This window comes from Tursiops truncatus, chromosome 6, assembly GCF_011762595.2.
Source record: "Tursiops truncatus isolate mTurTru1 chromosome 6, mTurTru1.mat.Y, whole genome shotgun sequence".
Taxonomy (NCBI): Eukaryota; Metazoa; Chordata; class Mammalia; order Artiodactyla; family Delphinidae; genus Tursiops; species Tursiops truncatus.
The window spans coordinates 97,206,786-97,228,732 of record NC_047039.1 but is presented as its reverse complement, the minus strand read 5'-3'; the positions used below and the strand labels follow the sequence as shown (position 1 = coordinate 97,228,732).

Sequence of the window (21,947 nt, the reverse complement as noted above, 5' to 3'; positions counted from 1 at the left end):
TACTACAGTCAAGCTAATGAACATATCTCCCCACTTAGTTACCCCTTTTTCCCCTTTCTTATGCACAGAGCATCTGAAATACACTCTCTTAGAAAATCTCCAATATTAAGTTTATTATTATCTATAGTCATCATGCTGTATATTAAATATTTATACTTATTCATCCTACACAGCAGCAAATTTGTACTCTTTGACCAATATCTCCCTATTTCCCCCAACTCTCTGTCGTTGGTAACCACCGTTCTACTCTCTGCTTCTATGTATTTGACTTTTTATGTTCTACGTATAAGTGAGATCATGCAGTTTTTTCTTTCTTTGTCTGGCTTATTTCAGTTAGCATAATGTCCTCCAGATTCATCTATGTTGTCACAAATCGCAGGATTTCCTTCTTTCTACAGCCTGAATAATATCCTATTCTAGCTAGCTAGCTACCCAGATACAAATATTGCATTTTCTTTATCCATTCATCTGTGAAGGTACACTTAGATTGTTTCCGTATCTCGGCTACTGTGAATAATGCTACAATTAAAATGGAAGTGCAGATATTTCTTCAATATAGTGATTTTATTTCCTTTGGATATATACCCAGAAGTGGGATTGCCGGATCATATGGTAGTTCTATTTTTAAGTTTTTGAGGAACCCTATACTTTTTCTTTTATTTATTTTAATTTATTTTTATTTTTTTCCCTATATTTTCATAATGGTTGTACCAATTTATATTCCTGCCAACAGTGTACAAGAGTTCTCTTTTCTCCACATCCTCACCAACACTTGTTATCCTTTGTCTCTTTGACAATCATCAGCCTAACAGGTATCTCATTGTCATTTTGATTTGCGTTTCCCTGATGGTTAGTGAGCATCTTTTCATATACCTATCGGCCATTTGTATGTATTCTTTGGAAAAATATCTATTCAAGACTTTGCCCCCTTTTTTTGTTGTTGTTTGGTTTTATAGATTTATTTTCACAGGGCAAAAACACTTAAGACGATTTAAGTACACGTCTAAACAGAATTACTCTGTCAGAGTCAGCAATGATGTAGAAATGCGTTCTCACTTCCAGACACGTGCCAGCATCTTCTGAGTTGTTCTCTCAGTGAAGAAAAGGGGTCTGAAACCCACAGCCAACATCATCTCGATGGTGAAAAACTGAAAGCATCTCCTCTAAGATCAGGGACAAGACAAGGTTGTCCACTCTTGCCACTATTATTCAACATAGTTTTGGAAATTCTAGCCACAGCAATCAGAGAAGAAAAAGAAGTAAAAGGAATCCAAATTGGAAAAGAAGAAGTAAAGCTATCACTGTTTGCAGATGACATGATACTATACATAGAGAATCCTAAAGATGCTACCAGAAAACTACTAGAGCTAATCAATGAATTTGGTAAAGTTGCAGGATACAAAATTAATGCACAGAAATCTCTTGCATTCCTATACACTAATGATGAAAACTCTGAAAGAGAAATTAAGGAAACACTCCCATTTACCATTTCAACAAAAAGAACAAAATACCTAGGAATAAACCTAACTATGAGACCCTGATGAAAGAAAGTAAAGATGATACAAACAGATGGAGAGATATACCGTGTTCTTGGATTGGAAGAAGGAACATTGTAAAAATGACTATACCACCCAAAGCAATCTACAGATTCAATGCAATCCCTATCAAGCTACCAATGGTATTCTTCATAGAACTATAACAAAAAATTTCACAATTTGTATGGAAACGCAAAAGACCCCAAATAGCCAAAGCAATCTTGAGAACAAAAAACGGAGCTGGAGGAATCAGGCTCCCTGACTTCAGACTATACTACAAAGCTACAGGAATCAAGACAGTATGGTACTGGCACAAAAACAGAAATATAGATCAATGGAACAGGATAGACAGCCCAGGGATAAACCCACACACATATGGTCACCTTATCTTTGATAAAGGAGGCAAGAATATGCAATGGAGAAAAGACAGCCTCTTCAATAAGTGGTGCTGGCAAAAGTGCACAGCTACATGTAAAAGAATGAAATTAGAACACTCCCTAACACCATACACAAAAATAAACTCAAAATGTATTAAAGACCTACATATAAGGCCAGACACTATAAAACTCTTAGAGGAAAGCATAGGCCGAACACCCTATGACATCAATCACAGCAAGATCCTTTTTGACCCACCTCCTAGAGTAATGGAAATAAAATTAAACAAATGGGACCTAATAAAAATCAAAACCTTTTGCACAGCAAATGAAACCATAAACAATATGAAAAGACAACCCTCAGAATGGCAGAAAATGTTTGCAAATGAAGCATCTGACAAAGGATTAATCTCCAAAATTTACTAGCAGCTCATGCAGCTCAATATCAAAGAAACAAACAACCCAATCCAAAAATGGGCAGAAGACTTAAATAGACATTTTTCCAAAGAAGATATACAGATTGCCAACAAACATATGAAAGGATGCTCAACGTCACTAATCATTAGAGAAATGTAAATCAAAACTGCAAAGAGGTATCACCTCACACCAGTCAGAATGGCCATCATCAAAAAATCTACAGTAAATGCTGGAGAGGGTGTGGAGAAAAGGGAACCCTCTTGCACTGTTGCTGGGAATGTAAATTGATACAGCCACTATGGAAAACAGTATGGCGGTTCCTTAAAAAACTAAAAGTAGAACTACCATATGACCTAGCAATCCCACTACTGGGCATAAACCCTGAGAAAACCATAATTCAAAAAAAGTAATGTACCACAATGTTCATTGCAGCTCTATTTACAATAGCAAGAACATGGAAGCAACCTAAGGGTCCACTGACAGATGAATGGATAAAGAAGATCCATATATACAATGGAATATTACTGAGCCATAAAAAGAAACGAAATTGAGTTATTTGTAGTGAGGTGGATGGACCTAGAGTCTGTCATACAGAGTGAAGTAAGTCAGAAAGAGAAAAACAAATACCATATGCTAACACATATATATGGAATTACAAAAAATTTTTTTAAATGGTTCTGAAGAACCTAGGGGCAGGACAGGAATAAAGATGCAGACATAGAGAATGGACTTGAGGACACGGGGAGGGGGAAGGGTAAACTGGGACAAAGTGAGAGAGTGGCATGGACATATATATACTACCAAATGTAAAATAGATAGCTGGTGGGAAGCAGCCGCATAGCACAGGGAGATCAGCTCGGTGCTTGGTGACCACCTAGAGGGGTGGGATAGGGAGGGTGGGAGGGAGACACAAGAGGGAGGAGATATGGGGATATATGTATATGTATAGCTGATTCACTCTGTTATAAAGCAGAAACTAACACACCATTGTAAAGCAGTTATACTCCAATAAAGATGTTAAAAAAAAGGGGGGGTCTGATATTTTATTCATATGCATCCTTCTTATCTGCAATGTAATCTACAATTTCTTGTGGGCACATTAACTTCTCTGCATCTACATCAAGAATTTCAAACCCCAATTCATGTTCCATGGCCATTATAATCCCCACTCAGTCCAAACTGTCTAAGCCCAGATCTTTCATAAAATGGGAATTTACTGAGAGCCTTTCTGGGTCAATCTTGTCATAGAGTTTCAAGACGTAAAGGACAGGGTCCTTGATCCCCTCTAATGTCAAAGGAGTGCCTCACTATACTGGGGGCACAGCTGTGTAACTCCAACTGGAAACTGCACAAGCAGTGAGGCCAACTGTGGAGCCCCAGGCCTCCTCTGGGCCCCCGTGGGGAAAAGGGTAGTGCTGAGTGGCTGGGCCATGGCCAGCATGAGCAGCCTGGGCAGCAGCACAAAGGCCGCAGGCAGTCGGTGGACACAGGCGCAAAGGACAGTAGCTGCCATGGCTATGCCGACCCAGGATGCCCACTTTTTAATTGTGTTGTTTTTTGCTATTGAGTTGTATGAGTTTCTTATATATTTTGAATATTAATCCCTTTTCAGATATACGGTTTGCAAATATTTTCTCCCAATCATCATTGCCTTTTCATTTATTGATTTTTTTTTCCTTTTCTGTGCAGAACCTTTTTAGTTTGATAGAGTCCCATTTGTTTATTTTTCCTTTTGTTATGTAAGCATTTGATGTCATATCCAGAAAATCATTGCCAAGACCCGTATAAGGAGCTTTTACCCTATGTTTTCTTCTAGAAGTTTTATGATTCCAGGTCTTATATTTTCTTTAATCCATTTTGAGTTGGTTTTTGTTCATGGTGTAAGATAAGGGGCCAATTTCATTCTTCTGCACATGTGTATACACTTTGCTCAGCACTATTTATTGAAGGCTATCCTTTTGTCATTGTATACTTTTGGTACCTTTGTTGAAAATTAGTTGACTGTATATGCACAGGTTTATGTCTGGGCTCTTGATTCTGTTCCATTGGTCTATGTGTCTGTTTTTATGACAGTACCATACTATTTTGATTACTATAACTCAGTAACGTAATTTGAAATCAGGAAGTGTGATGCTTCCAACTCTGTTCTTCTTTCACAAGATTAATTTGGCTATTTGGAGCCTTCTATGGTTCTATATAAATTTTAGAATTTTTTTTTTTATTTCTGTGAAAGATGCAATTGGAATTATGGTAGTAATCACATTGAATCTTTATATCTCTTTGGGTAGTATAAATTTTTTAACAATATTAATCCTTCCAGTACATGAAAGTGGGATATCTTTCCATTTATTTGTGACTTCGTCAATTTCTTTCCTCAGTGTTTATAGTTTTCAGTGTACATATCTTTCACCTCCTTGATTAAATTTATTCCTAAGTCTATTATTCTTTTTGATGCTGTTGTTAATTTTAGCATGATGTGTCTCATTGTATCGTCTAGTTGTGAATCCCTCTAAATAACATGGAGAAGAAATGATAAAGAATGACTTGAATCTTATCCATTTTCTTAGGTTGCCTTTATAATTCTTCCTCCAGGAACCCTTCCATCTGCAAGCTGGATATGATTTCTTTTTCCTCTGAGTTCTGTTTTGTTAAGAGCAGTGTTGCTCTAACGTTCATGTGCCTTTGAATTACCTGGAAAATGTGTTAAAATGCAGCAGATCTAGGGTGGGATCTCTGATTCTCCATTGCTATAAAGCTCCCAGGTGATGCTGATATTGCTGGTCCATAAACCACCCACTGGGTATAGCAAGAGTTTTTGGAGCACTGGCCACTTCTTGCCTGTATTGCAATTACTTGTTTGTGCGTCTGACTTCCTCAGTTGGATTGTAGTAATTTTATTGATGATCTGATTGTAGTTTCTACAGTTACTTCTCAAGAATTTCTCTAACCAATCTAAACAGACGTACAGTGACTCTCTATCACCTAAGCTTGTTTTAATCGCCTAACAGGACTTATCCCCTTTGTTTGTCTACTCCCTTTATTATAAAGTAAGAGCGTGATCCTTTCAGCTGGAACACAAGCATATTACCTGGCATAGAGTCAGTACTTGGTAAATATGGCTTATGGAAGTGATGAGCAAACTTTTTTTTTCTTACTTCCAAGTTCATCTCCCTTATATATAATGGCAGATACAACCACAATGGAGTAACTGTGATGGCTTTCTGTATTAAAGTTCATCATTTTCTGTAATTCATAGGCACTATAGGAAGGCAGTTAGACTGAATTGAAGGTTGCTAACAAGACAGTTTTAAACAAAAAGCCTTTGTGTATCAGTGTGAGTGTGTGTAAGTATAAAATATATATAATATAAAAATATAAAATAAATAATACATGTTTTCCTTTTCCCAGTTGGGTCCCTATTCCACCTTCCCACCTGTGATTTTTTTTTGAGATTCTTGATTAGAATCAGGTAAAGAACAATCTCTTTCCGGGGCAGCAAAAACCCAGTATTGATTTTTCTTTATTGACCAATCATACATTGCAGTATAAATATTTATGATGGTGGCACATAATAAAAAAATAAGTTAAATACCACAGAGGAAAATGAAATGTAAATGGGAAAGGATTTCTCGTGGGTAATACATCACTTTATAATCTTACGTTACTCTGAGAAGCACCCAAAGGCTTTCTAGGATCAATGCTCAGATTACAAGACCTCCATCATCACAAACAGACATTTGCAATTTGGTCTCGTGTCCTCTTGGGGATCACTCACATCAGGTTTATTTGGCGATTTAGCAAGTGAAATACAATATATATGCAAAACGCTTCTAAAGTGGCCAGGTGTTTAAATGGAACTCTTCTAATATCTTGGAGCATTTTTGTAGATTCCCCCAAATGTCAGAGTTGAAAGGAGCCATGGAGATGATTATTCCAAGCCTCTCATTTTATGGTGAGAGGAACTGAGGTGCAGAGAAGAAAAAAGCTGGCCTCAGGTCGCACAGCATGCTGCTAGATGAACAAGAATTTCACGCAGCTCCTACTTCAGCTGTTTCTCCCGATCGTGTCTCCTCCATTAATTCTGGAGAAGGAAGGTTTGGGGAAGGTAGGCAGGGATGCAGTAGGAGTCGAGTGTGGGCAGGTCAGCTTAAATACTCAGCCAGACAGTTTTAAAATCTCAAAGGACACAGCAAGCAGCAGCTCATTCTCTTCTGGAATTATTACTGACTTGGTTAGAATTTATGGAGACAACCATTTGTTTTGACATCAGTTTCTCTTTTATTTACCTCAGAAGGATGGTGACTGATACTGAAAGGTTTTGAGGTCAAAAAGGTCCTTAAGTGTTAGTGACAAAGATCTTTAAGGAAAGGTGAATCCTCCCCAACACCCTCTTCCCCATTCTTCAGTCTCCTTGAGGCAAGTAGTTTCCATTTTTGTAGACACAGATCATTTTTTGATAATTCAGAATGCTGGAAGATGGGAAACCCCAATAAATAGCATGGACAGAATTAGAGATAATTAACATACAATGTGTGTGTGTGTGTTTGAATGTGAACAATATTAGTAAAATAAAATTTATTTTGTACAGCTAAAAATAAACTATGCATTTATCTTCTATACTACAATTTATAGGAAAGAGAAAAAGAGCATAGGATTTTCAGTCTGTACCTTTGCCCTTCTTATTAACCTTCAGTCTCTTCACAGTGATTGTAGTAGGAGGTGTACAATGTCTCTCTTTGTCATTAACCACCCAGGCACACTTACTGAATAGGACTCCCAAACTGCAAATGGGTATGAAAAGACCTCAGTGAGAGAACACTAAGGATCAGACATACATCTAGACTGGGTAGATATTTCAACCTCCTTATTCAAAACTGCTGTATTTGTCCTCAGATAGAAATGCCTTTTCAGTGAAGTATATGTGTGTGTGTGTGTGTGTGTGTGTGTGTGTGTATATATATATATATATATATATATACACACACACACACACACACATATATGTATGTATATGTATGTTTTTTGGTTTTTGTTTTAAGGAAAGGACAGGAGGAGGTAACAGCTGCTTTCATGCATTGAAAATGCAGCTATTCAGAGTAACTTGAGTATTCATACCAGATCAGCGATCCGATGCAGTTTGAGATTTGACAGAATTCCCTCAATAGCTCTAAAACCAAAGTCCGGATGATGAGAAGGGTACCTGATGTTTGAATTGCCTCTGCAACTACATTTTTTAGCTCTTTCAAATTGCTGCTTGCTAATATTTACAGTTCTCTGCAGCCATAATGTACCACCACGGGATTTGGGAGGAGATCAAAGAAGCAGGAAAGAAATTGCTATTCCCAAATTCTTACCAGTAAAAGATCGGTGCATGTCAAGTAGCTTTTAATGTCCACAAACCCAGTTCGGTATATACACAAGGCCATCTCCATTAGCAAAGCCTACACTTTCTTCATCTAAAATCTGTTTAACTCCAAAGAGGAAAGAAACTCTGCTGTGAATCTTAATAGTTCTAGACATTAGCCTTCAAAGGAACTTCTTAACTTTTCAAGTCCTTTTCACATTGGTTACAAGATACAAGTGTGCCTTTTGTTAAGAAAACTTGCTCTACATAAACCCCTACTTTTACTTAAATAATTGAGGTAGGTGCAGGAAAATAGAATATCTCAAAGGAAGGATTCTTCACTTCTGAAATAAGTCTTGACAAGGTGCAGAACAGCATGTATAGCACATGTTACCTCTTATCTAAGATCCACATATGCACATACATAAAAATAGAAGAATAAGCAAATTAAAGCAGTTATCTATAGGGAGGAGGAGGGAGACAGGTAAAGGTTAAAATAAAATCTAACTTTGTCTGAATATATCTCATTTTGTAAACAGGACTTTGGAGCCATGTAAATATTTTAAATATTTTTTTTTAAATCAGAAATAAAAATGGCAATCCATAAAAATCAAATAACAATCCACCAAAAAGTAAAATGTAACAAATGGATCTGTGTGTTAAGTCAGTGACTTAGCTACACATGGAAGACTCATTTTAATTGACTATAAATAGGATAATGTGGTAACATATACCAAGGAGAACATGAACTGCCGAAACAGTCTTGCTTGCAACAATGATATTGATAGTAATAATATTGGCCTCCTTATTCCCATACTATTATCTTATAGTTGTATAAAGCAAGTAAGTATTTTAAAATCAATATTTTTTCAGCAGATGAGATAAAAATTTAAAATCAAGATGTTAACCAAACCACAAATTGTCTACATGTGGTTGGAAATAGAAAAATATTTTCTCTTAAAAATATATATATTTCCTAGCTCTGTCCACTGAAAATTCTGAGAAGCAATGTCCGATCCATAATGACTAGCAGTGACGATCACTGTTAGTTCCCAGATGGGTGTTGTTTCAAAATGCGATTTCCCACCAAAAAAAGAAAAAGTGTACCTTGGAGAAATAATTAATTCCCCAGGTCTCGGGTCAGGAACATGAGAGGAGCCTGGGACATCTTATCACACTAGATGGGTAGGATGGGGGTGGGTGGGAGGGAGGTCCAAGATGGAGGGGATAGAGGTATACATAGAGCTGATTCACTTCATTGTAAAGCAAAAACTAACACAACATTGTAAAGCAATTATACTCCAATTAAAAAAAAAAAAGTAGGTCTATCAATGAATGACATTGGATCAAAAGGACTCATGAGCTGCCATTGGCCAAAAATAGAACATTTGGGCCACAAAGAGAATAATAAATGAAATAGATTTAAACATATAAAATATTTTATAATCCATGAGCTCATAAAGATATTTTTAAACAAAAATCCCAAACTCATTTATTGCCTTTATAAGTGTCAGCTGACTCTGAAAACTGTTAAACATGGGGAAAGAATCAAGCATTAATGTATCTTTCCTATAAGAACTGTACCTCACGTATCCAAATAATGTGAAAAGAAAAGCTTTCTTTATAGACCATGTACAGCTATTAAACACAGGAGTAAAAAGAAATCAACGTTTTAGCCCCTTTCATGAAATGATGAACGATCATCAGTGGATTCTCAAACCTTAGGTAAAAAGCTGATAAGGAAGTTTAAAATAGTTGGATCCAGCTGAAAACACCTGAATGTACTGATCACTCTTAACATCACTGGAAGAGACATTATCAGACATTAATTTTCTTCTGATGTGATGCAACAGAAACTATAGAATACCTCCATAAAGTCTTCTTGCCTAAGAATTAAAGTAAAACTTATTAGTTCATAGAAAATACAGGACCAGAGTAAAATATGAAGCAAGAGTGCAGTCTAAAAATCCAGAATAAGGAAAATGCTGTGGGAGCAAAGTGCGAGTTTCTTCAACAAATAAGTTATACACAGGCTCCCACGTATGGGCACACACGTACACACAGAGGGATGGGGAAACTGTAAATTAAAATAAAGTCAAGAAACATATTAATTGTTTTAGGTATTGTTTGGATCTTGCTTTGAAAAAATATGGTAAAATGATATTTATTAAACAGGGAAATTTGAACATTGTGTATTTGGTAATGTTAAGGGGAAAATTGGTGTAATCTTAGTATCATGGTTATATTTTTAAAAACAGTTCTTAACTTTAGACATACATAAGTATTTTTGTGTGAGATATATAGTATATTAGCAAGATTCTAAAACTTGTTAAAGCTGAGAACTCTTTATACTAATCTTTCAATTTGTGTATATATTTGACTATTTCCATGATAAAAAGTTTTTAAAATGCGAAAATAAGACTTAACACAGATTCTTTAAAATATTAAACTACTTTAGGATATTAGTACATTTTTGAAAGCAAATGAGAGAAACCCACTCAAACTAGTTTAACGGGGGGGGGGAGGGGAAGGAAATATATGTGTTTATATTCCTGAAAATTCCACAGATGGAGCTGTCTCAGAAACTCTGAAGATTCAAATGTCTAGATGTTCCATTTCTTCCCCTTCTCTCTCCCCATCTCCCTCTTCCCCTCCCGCAGTATCTCCATCCCTCCTATGCAGCTCATCCCCTTTCTCTCCTCTAGACTCCACCTCGTACAAGTATTACACAATCCTAGTTCAGCCACCCCTGGAAAAAAAGAGAGGAGCTCTCTCCCAGTGAAGGTCTTACTGGTTTCTGGTACAGAAAGTTGAGTTGACTTGATCACACTCCCCAGTCACGGCTCAATCGCCTCTAGTCCATTTAAGGACCCTCACTAGTTTACTTTATCCTAATTTATCTCTCTTTCATCCCTAATCCCTACTAGCATTTATGTCCCCTGATCCTCAGCAAAAATACTGATTCAAAGTTTTAGTTATGTATCCTTTTGTCTATGAGTAACTTTATAAAATACTTATTGTGGTTTTGAATGCATATATACATGGCTGTATATCTCATCTGAAACTAATCTTTTTGCCTTTAAAACTATATATTTTTAAAAAGTAACTAATTTTATTGGGGTCTGTTTACATACGGTAAAACACACAGATCTTAAGCATATAGTTAAATAAGTTTGACAAATGTATATTTCCATGTAATGGACACGCTGATCAAAATATAGAACATTTCCATCTCCCCAGAAAGTTTCCTTCTGTCCCTTTATAGTAAATCCCCAGTTAGATGCAACCACTGTTCTGATTTCTATCACCAAAAATTATTTTGCATGTTCAGTGAACTTCATAAGCATGGAATCATAAAGTATGTACCCTCTTCTGTCTGGCTTTTTTTATTCAACTTACTATCTGTGAGATCCATCCAAGTTTTGGCATATATTAGTACTTTTAAAATTATTTTACTGCCAACTCATATTCCACAATAAGGATATAACAATATGTTTTAAAGATAAGTATGTGTGTATCTAGTCATTTGCTTCTCGCTGCTTCACAGTATTCTGCAATATGCATCTTCCATATTTGACTCATCCAGTCCCCTGGTCATGAGCTCTTAGGTTGTCTTCCATAAACTGCTAGCCCAAATAATGCTGTGACAAACAACCTTGAGTGTATTCCCTTTGAGAGCTGTGTGATAGTTCTCTGGAGCTTATAAGCATCCTTAATTTCATTAAGAACTGTTGCACTGTAGAATGCTCACATCAGTTTACATTCCCTTCATCAGTGTTCACAGGCACCGTTTCCCAATATGATGGCCGTGTATAGCATCACAGTAAGGTAAGTAATGTTAACCAGCTTTCAATATTTAGAGCAGCGCTTTCCAATAGAAAGTTTTGTGATGATGGAAATAGTCTGTATCTTCATTGTCCAAAACAGTAGCTCCTAGCTACACGTGGTTATTGAGCCCTTGAAATGTGGCTAGTGTGACTGAGGAACTTCATTTTCAACTTTATGAAATTGTAATTAATTTAAATGTAAATTAAATAGCCACATGTGGCTAGTGGGTACCATATTGAACAGTGCAGATTTAGAGTCAACCAGGATGATGAGATTGGACTCAGTTTCTGAGTCTAGTTGGAAGTCCCTGGAAAGAGATTCAAGGGAATGACATGGTACAATTTGTGTCTTAGAAAGATCATTCCAGCTGTGGGAAGGCATAGGTGGAACGGGGTTCAATAGAAGTCAGGAAATATTGGTTGGGATGATAGTATAGTGACCTTAGCTTAAAAAGATGGTGGCTTATGTAAGAGCAGTGGAGACTGAGAGAACAGAGAGAATCAAGAGCTTAGGTGGAAGCACTGACCAGACTTGGAAACTGACTTGAAATAGTAGATCCAAAAAAAAAAAAAAAGGAATAAGCAGCAAATTTCAAGTTCCTTGCATACACAATAAGATACATGGCTGTACATAGTTTCTGATGAAGAAGGTCCCAGAAAATTCACATAGAAAATCACCCATCAGCCAGGAGTGGTGAGGGAAATTTAGTCAAGGTCCTTTGAGTCGTGGGAAGATTGCGTGGAGCCAGATTGTCTCCGGGTCTGGAACCCCATCTGTTACTGCTCTGGTTTCACCAAGGCTCATGCCCAAGGTCACCTGGATCCATCCCGTACCGTCTTTTGCTCAGTCATAGGCTGACAGAGTTCAGCGCAAGAGGAATGAAACGACCTGGAGAAATCTGTAAATATCTGGAAGCTCTGAGGTTGACACAGAAGGAAAAGTCTTGGAACTGATATGCATCCATTGTTTAATGTTGCAGGCAATTAGAGATCACAGGAGCAGCTGCTATGGTTAAACTGTTAAAAACTCCAAAGTAAGTGAAACAGAACATATGGGATAGGTTTTATCTCCAAAATACTGCTTTGAGGATAATATTGACATAATTTGCCTATCACATTTTCCCCCTTTGAAATGATTTGTATAACATTTCCTAGAAATAGGCTCCATATGTGTGTTAGCAATTGGTGGAAGAAACTCAAGCTCATTGAAGGAGAGCCAGCTACGAGAGGAGTCATGAATCTACCACTGGAGCCAGGCAGCGTTTCTCTTCCTGGAAAAGGTAGATTGTCAACAGAAAGTCAGTAAAGGGAAAAGGAGCTAGGAAATGGACAGTCAACGAGTCCTTTCTGTGTGCTAACCACTGTATGATAATACTTCCTAGGTATTTATTAACAGCTCCATTTTGTAGATCTGAAAACAGAGACTTAAACAGAGGAGGCAGTTTGCTCAAAGTCAGACAGATAGAGAGCGCCAGATCTGGAATCCAGACCCGCCTTATTTGACTAAAAAATAAACTTTAGACAAAAGATCTGCCTCTGGATTTGGACAAGCGTAGTGATTCCCAAAGTATTATCTCTGGACTCGGAGCATAGACCTCACCTGAGAATATTCTATGAATACGAATCAGTTCGGACCTACTGAATCAAAAATGCTGAGGGTGAAGCCCAGAAATCTGTTTGAACAAGCCCTCTGGGTAATTCTGATGCCCACTACTGCTTTGGAATCACCGGATAAGTTGGTATTTAATCAATTATACGAGAGGCAGTTACTCAGGAAGGTTACAGTCTGAGGAGGATGTATCTGGGAGGATACAAAGAAATATACAAACACATGTTTTCTTCACAAAGAGTAATTTTAAAACTTTTGGGGAAATATACATTACTGAAACAACTCAGTTTAGTGGAAAGTATGCTAGGTAATTTTGAAAACTTGTTTCCAGTCCCAGATCTGATACTAATATGCAGGTTGGCTTTGGACAAATCATTTAACTGCTATGTATTGCCTTTTAATCCCAATTAAAATGATAATAGTGGTGGTGGTAATGGTACATTTTCAAGGCCCTTAAGCATTTATAATGCCTTTATTTTAGAGGTAGGCAGGACAGTGATTAGCCAAAAATGAAAGGTGTTTACTTAGAAAATCTCCAATATTCCTTACAGCTTGACTTTCTAGTAGACTTCTCATATTAGTACACCGAAAATATACAGAATAATAGATGGCTAAGTCAATGGTTCTCAAACATGACTGCACTTCAGAATCACCAAGGAGCTTAACAGAAAGTAAAAAACATCCAGGCCTCTCTCCCCAGAGCAATACAGTCTGCTCACATCCCTTATATGTGGCATATAGGGAGAGAAAGAGGTGATTAATGGCCTTTGGGTAATTCTAGCATGCTTCTAAAGTTGAGAATTATGGCTCTAAGTATTCAGTAAATCTAAATGAAGGAGAAGTCCAGGTGGTCAACAGTAATTTGGGTCTAGCCACCCATTTTCAGTGACTGTCCATCATCTATGGGGAAAATCTAGTTTACTTAGCCTGGAATTAAAAGTCTTCTATGCTTTACTTCCTGAGTACATTTCCTGCTTCTGTTCCATTAATCACTTCCATAAACCTTTGCTTTAGCCAAATTAGACTACTTGCTCTTCTCCAGCTATTCCTAGATTACACATCCTCTCTAGCTTTAATAGTTTTATTTCCTATGCCTGCTTTCATCTATTGAAAGAATATCCTTCCTCCACAGCACAATTCCAAGTGTTGTATCCTTCATAAAGCCTTCCTTGTGTCGTCAACTGGTGAGCATCTCCCCTTCCTCTGATGGCATGTCCCATTCTGGACACTGTATCTTTTTAGAATGTTGTCGACTGCACAGGTATAAACCAGCACTATCCTGAACAAACTGTAATACATATTCACCTTAGTCCTAAAGGGAAAAATCAAAATACCAGACTCTTGAATCACAAGCATTATTTTGCATTTGAGTTACTTTTCAAATAGGCAACTCCATGTATGGTGCTCTAGGGCAGGGCACAGAGGGATTTGTGTGTTTAACGATGGATGATCATTTCTTTAAAGCAAGAACAATTGAAAAAAACATAGAATATTGTCGACTGCAGAACAGAATGCCTTGTCTCAAATAGTTTCAATCATAAAGACGATGCACCTCAATCCTGAGTTAGGACAGCTGCAGGTCAGTTCATCGAATAGCTCAACAATATCATAAAAGACACAGGCCCTTTCCACCTTCCGCATCTTCCATCCTAGCTCTAGTTCCCTTGGTAAATCTCAAACAGCCACCACAGTTCTGTCACTTACAGACATAACTATGTCCAGTGGGTGAAAAGAGCTTTTGTTGACATTGGTTTCTTTTTAAGAACAAGGGAACCTTTCCAAGAATCTGACCATCAGACTTTTTCTCATGTTTCACTGGCCAACATTATGTCACATGCTCATTCCTAAACCATTCACTGGCAAGGGGAGTGCAGTTTCTGGGACTGGCTCATTGAAGCACATGTTTAGTAGAAGGATTTCCTGAAGAAAACTGGACTGCTCTTAGAAAGGAGGAGTCATGGGTGTTGATGAATGGTGCTTGACTAAGCTGCTAATCCTTCTCTGGAGCAAGTAAGCCCTTTCAATGTATATTACAGTTATCTGTTCCCATGTTTAATCTCCTATTAAACTTAAGTCTCCTTGAGGACAGGTTTTTGTTTTATGTTTAAAGGCATGAGCTTTGGAGTCAGACAAACCTGGGTTGAAATTAATGTGACAAACTCATTCCAGTTTGCCCCAGACTTTCCTGATTTTAGCATCCAAAGTCACATATCCAGAGAAACTCCTTAATCCCAGGTAAACCACGACAGTTGGTCACCCTAGCTGAAATCTCATCTCTACCATGTACTAGCTGCACAATCTGGAAGTCACTTATTCAATCCCTCCACGTTCCGTTCAGGAAGTACTCCCTGAATGCCCACCATGTGCCACGCACTGTTTCAGAAAGTCCGCCTTGTTTTTCTGACCACCTTGGCACTAACTCTCTGATTTCCCGCAATCGTGCTAAGGTTGCCCCGCGATTGCCTCGTGTGTGACCCTCTCTCTGCACTGCATCACTCAGAGATGATGTCAGAGGAAGCCTGGCCATCTGACGAATGGGGCTTGGGAAATCCCCAGCAGTTTTCAGACACTGTTTCTGGCTTGAAAAACAAAAACACCCGCAAAACAGCCAAGGGTCCCAATCTACTCAGGGAACATGCTGTCCTCTCCTGTTTGCAGGGCCATTTCTTGGACAAGCAGTGGCTCTGTTTGCTGGACTTTTGGCCCCGTGCAGTCACTGTGAGGCAAGGCACATCTCACACAAACAGGCCAGTGAAATGAGGTAATTGCGGCTTTCGATGAATGCTATTTCTGTCTCCTGGGCTATGCTGGCTGGGATGTGAAGAGCGAGAGCTAGTCTATCAGACATGTTACAGCTCTCCTCACAGAGTGGAGATAGATAACCCAGGAGTGGGAAAGCCGCCTCCTGTTCCTCCTCCTAATGATGAGTGAATACTGCACACATGCACCATTTTCAAACAAGACCTGCTCCATGTTGGAAATCCCTTCCAAACGCCAGAACTTTTCCATTTGGGCATCGAGTCTGTCCTTAAATGTGATTTAATAGAGCTGTACTGAACATACCATGTGCCAAGCATGTTATAGATGCCATCCATTTCCTCTTCACAAGGACCCTCAGAAACAGATACAATTAGTATTCGAGCTGTAGAGAGAAGCAAAGTATGACTCAGAATGATGAGGCCCCCTGTCACAGCACTAGCATGTGCAAGGCCAGCGTGAGCACATAAGTCTACTCTTTCCATAGCTAGAGCTGTTCCACTGCACCACTGTTAATTTTAGCCATTTGAGTTGGATTTTTGTCCCCTGAAATGTATTTCATCCTTTCATGCTACTTCGAAATGGGAAATAGAATAACAAGATGTCTTTCTGACACTTTTCACGGCCACATTCTGTACCAAAGTACAGTGACAACTTCGACTGCTTGACCTAGAACCCAATTTTTTCACATTCAATTGTTTGTTCGTTTGGGCTGTGTTTTTTTGTTTTGTTTTTGTTCCTTTTATCTTCACTCAGGTATTCAGTTTCCCGCCACTTGTTGAGGTTGTTGATGGATCTACTTCTCAGAGTCCCTTACCACCATTCCTCATTGAATGTTTAGTTTTGGATGTTTTAATAAATCAACCAAAGAGTGACACAGAAGTAAGTTGTTATATAAAGTGTAAATAAGCTCTCCTCTGGAACCCAAGGGACTATTTTATGGTTAAAAGATGGAGACTTGGTTTAGTAGGCACTTTTGGTTATCTAGAGAAAGATGCTTCTGGTTAAGACTATTTGGTGAAACTATTATTCAACATAGTTTTGGAAGTTTTAGCCATGGCAATTGCAGAAGAAAAAGAAATAAAAGGAATCCAAATCGGAAAAGAAGTAATACTGTCACTGTTTGCAGATGACATACATAGAAAATCCTAAAGTTGCCACCAGAAAACGACTAGAGCTAATCAATGAATTTGGTAAAGTAGCAGGATACAAAATTAATACACAGAAGTCTCTTGCATTCCTATATACTAACAGCAAAAATTCAGAAAGAGAAATTAAGGAAACACTCCCATTTACCACTGCAACAAAAAGAATAAAATACCTAGGAATAAACCTACCTAAGGAGACAAAAGACCTGTATGCAGGAAACTATAAGACACTGATGAAAGAAATTAAAGATGATACAAACAGATGGAGAAATATACCATGTTCTTGGATTGGAAGAACCAACATTGTGAAAATGACTATACTGCCCAAGGCAATCTACAGATTCAATGTAATCTGTCAAATTACCAGTGGTATTTTTCACAGAGCTACAACAAGAAATTTTACAGTTTGTATGGAAACACAAAAGACCCTGAATAGCCGAAGCAATCTTGAGAAAGAAAAACAGAGCTGGAGGAATCAGGCTCCCTGACTTCAGACTGTACTACAAAGCTACAGTAATCAAGACAGTATGGTACTCGCACAAAAACAGAAATATAGATCAATGGAACAGCATAGAAAGTCCAGAGATAAACCCACACACATATGGTCACCTTATCTCTGACAAAGGAGGCAAGAGTATACAATGGAGAAAAGACAGCCTCTTCAATAAGTGGTGCTGGGGAGACTGGACAACTACATGTAAAAGAATGAAATTAGAACACTCCCTAACACCATACACAAAAATAAACTCAAAATGGATTAAAGACCTAAAAGTAAGGCCAGACACTATAAAACTCTTAGAGGAAAACATAGGCAGAACACTCTAGGACATAAATCACAGCAAGATCCTTTTTGACCCACCTCCTAGAGTAATGGAAATAAAAACAAAAATAAACAAATGGGGCCTAATGAAACTTAAAAGCCTTTGCACAGCAAAGGAAACCATAAACAAGAGGAAAAGACAACCCTCAGAATGGGAGAAAATATTTGCAAATTAAGCAACTGACAAAGGATTAATCTCCAAAATATACAAGCAGCTCATGCAGCTCAATATCAAAGAAACAAACAACCCAATCCAAAAATGGGCAGAAGACCTAATTAGACATTTCTCCAAAGAAGATGTGCAGATTGCCAAAAAACACATGAAAAGATGCTCGACATCACTAATCATGAGAGAAATGCAAATGAAAACCACAATGAGGTATCACCTCACACCAGTCAGAATGGCCATCATCAAAAACTCTGCAAACAATAAATGCTGGAGAGGGTGTGGAGAAAAGGGAACCCTCTTGCACTGTTGGTGGGAATGTAAATTAATATAGCCACTATGGAGAACAGTATGGAGATTCCTTAAAAAACTAAAAATAGAACTACCATATGACCCAGCAATCCCACTACTGGGCATATACCCTGAGAAAACCATAATTCAAAAAGATAAATGTACTCTAGTGTTCATTGCAGCACTATTTACAGGACATGGAAGCAACCTAAATGTCCATCAATAGATGAATGGATAAAGATGACGCACATATATACAATGGAATATTACTCAGCCATAAAAAGAAATGAAATTGAGTTATTTGTAGTGAGGTGAATGGACCTAGAGTCTGTCATACAGAGTGAAGTTAAGTCAGAAGGAGAAAAACAAATACTGTATGCTAACGCATATATTATGGAATCTAAAAAAACGGTACTGATGAACCTAGTGGCAGGGCAGGAATAAAGACGCAGACATAGAGAATGGACTTGAGGACACAGTGAGGGAAGGGGAAGCTGGGCCGAAGTGAGAGAGTAGCACTGACATATATACACTGCCAAATATAAAATAGACAGCTAGTGGGAAGCAGCTGCATAGCACAGGGAGATCAACTCAATGCTTTGTGACCACCTAGAGCGGTGGGATAGGGAGGGTGGGAGGGAGGTGCTAGAGGGAGGGGATATGGGGATATATGTGTACATACAGGTGATTCACTTTGTTATACAGGAGAAACTAACAACATTGTAAAGCAATTACACTCCAGTAAAGTTTTGAAAAAGAAGAACGTTTGATGAAGAATGGGCTTTTTGGAATCAGCATGCTAGAGCCAACTCCATCATATTCTAACTGAGAGAACTTTGGCATCCATCTAGCCTTCCAAGATTTAGTTTCCTTATCAGAAATATGGCAAATATGTATGTGATTTTTGCACATATAACAAGATATGATGTATGAGGAAGAATTCAACAAAATGTCTGATGCCTTGTGCAAGCTCTGTCTATGACAGCTATGCCTTATTATTGAGAATTGCTATTTATATCTTTATGTCAGCTACTCAGAGCCTTTCATTGCCTATCCATAGGTCATGCACTGTGTTAGAAATTGTTATTTTTGAATAAGTGAGATATTGTGCTTATAAATGTATGTGCATGTTCATAGCACCATTTCCATAAAGACATCCCATGCTCTTTCTCGTCCAAGGAGAGGTGGAGATGGCCATTGTGCCATCAGTTATGGTATCTGGATGACTTGAGTTCAAGCTTCAAGCTTCAGACATGCTCAGGATTCAGTCTCTAATCCTTTGCCACGTTGCTCTTTTCCCCTCACTTCTCTTCTCTCTTCTATTCCTCAGCTTCACTGATTTTCCAATAGTGAGCAATTTATGAATCTCTTTTATTTCCTGACTTTTTCTAACCATGTCCTCAGGGTCTCACCTTCCACTGTGAGGAGTTAATCAGGGTACTTTAATAGACAAACATTTCCCACCCCAGGAGGGATTTTCTTGCCAACTGTTTGGTTAATGTATATATTTCTTCCCTCTACAATTAGAAGGATGTACATAATTCAAGAGGTTACTAGGTTACTAACTACCTGAGCCACATTAAGAGGCAGGTGGGGAAGTTAGAGAGGGCTTCACTAAGCATATATTATTTGAGCTATTTGAGCTGAACCTTGAAGGATGAGATAACCAGGTAGTCAGCCCTAGGTCACTGCTCCCCTCAGGGCTATTTCAGGCCGCAATGAGATAGACCCAATTAGGTGAGCTCCCAGCATGCTCAGAGGGAACATTCACCACCAGCAAGGACCATTAGAGTTAATAGAAGTTGCAGACTCAGTGAAGGGCTCATGAAGGGTGAGGAAGGGACGTGCTCCTGGATGTTTGCCCTGAGTTGGAAAACAGTGTTGTGTGTTCATTAAAACAACATCAAAACAAAAGATCCTCTGGGAAGTCCTGGTAACCAAGGTCATCAGTATTAAGAAAGCAGAGCCCTAGTCCCTGGGCAGATGTTCTGTCGTGAAAAAGCCTCATTTAGAAGTATTGATGAATTGATCTATATCGGGATTTTTTTGTCTGTTTTTTTTAATGTTTAAAACACTGGTGGTATGTTTACATAATTGGAAGGAGGAGGCGGGAAATGGAAGGAAAGCCACATGATTCTCTTGGAAAGTGCTTTTGGATGAGCAAAACAAGGGCAAAACCTTGGCATGGAGGGTTTCGGGAGTTTTGCTCATAGAAGCACCAGACTAGGAGAAGGTTTTATATTTGGAGAGGATATCAAAGTAAATCTCAAGAGGTATAGCAGCTAAGGATGGACATATTCCTGTAAGTCTGGCATTGTATCCATGTCAGCCAAACAGCAGACGCTCTGCCTCCTCAGATCCAGATTCCCTCTTACCCACCCAGTCACCCACACTTGTAAACGTCTGTATCATCTTCAACTCCCCTCATCCCTCCCCACTGTCACTCTAATCTCCTAGTTCTTTATCTCTCGTAAATACGTCTTTATTCCGTTGAATTCACTCTCCCTAATGCTATTACCCTGACACAAGTCACATTTATATTTTTGCTTTATTGCCCTGGTCATACCTTAAAGTTTGACTTGCATCCAAAGGATTCAAGCATCTTGTTAAATTGCAGATTCTGATTCAGTAGCTCTGGGATGAGGATTATGCATTTCTAAGAAACTCCCAAGTGATGTCTATGCTGTTGGTCGGAGAACTGCACTTAGAGTAGTGAGGTACTAGGGGCAGGACCAGGTCTTGAACCCTCCATAGCCCATGTTCCTGCACTACCCCAGGCAACCTTCTAAAGGGTTTGGGGAGTAGACTTTTCTAGGGGACCCCAGAAGATGAAACAAGAGCTGCTGGATGGAATTAAAGCAAAATCTTGATAACTGGAAGATGATTCTGACATCAAGAGCTGATGGACGATAATATAGACTGTATTATGAGATGAGTACCCTTCATTATAAATATTCAAGCAAAGACCAAGGAGTATTTTCTAACATTTTACCAAGAACATTTCAAACATAAAAGTAGCAGGGATAGCACATGCCTCTGTCCTGGATTCTAAAATTAGCATCTTACTGTACTTGCTTTATCCCATAACCATTCATCCATTCATCCCTTTGTTTACCTGACAGTGCAGTGTTGTTTTTTCTGCATTTCAGATTAAGTCGCAGACATCGATACACTTCCCTCTAAATATGTTAGCCTACATTCCTTTACTGAAGTTCAGTATTTGTTTCTTTGTCTGTGGGGTGAAATTCACATGCAGTGGGTGCGCAAATCTAAAGTGTACCATTTGATGAGGTTTGACAAATGCATATACCTGTGTGACCCAAACACCTATCAAGATATAAAACAGTACCATCACACCAAAAAGATTTTTCATACCACTCCACAGTCAATCCTCACTTCTATCACCCTAAATGCAACCATTCTTCCAAATTGTTTTCACCACAGTTTAATTTTGCCTCTTCTAAGTTTTCACATCAGTGAGATTATAAAGTTCTCTTTTGTGTGAAGCTTCTTTCACAATAAATTTTTGAGTTTCACCTGCGTCATTACATGTATCTGTAATTTGTTCTTTCTCTTTTTTGCTGTTTTTAAAAATTTGAGATATATATAATATACCAAAACTTACCCTTTTAAAGCGTACAAATGAGTGGTTTTTAGTG

The 21,947-nt window shown here is 38.2% G+C and overlaps 1 long non-coding RNA gene and 1 pseudogene across 2 annotated transcripts in view; one reads left to right on the top strand and one right to left on the bottom strand.

Moving 5' to 3' along the window:
• The window catches only part of LOC141278907 (uncharacterized), a 137,822-nt gene that overhangs the window by 60,333 nt on the left and 55,542 nt on the right, over positions 1-21,947 (top strand). The window lies entirely within an intron of this gene.
• On the bottom strand, positions 3,370-3,839 carry LOC101335981 (acyl carrier protein, mitochondrial pseudogene; annotated as a pseudogene).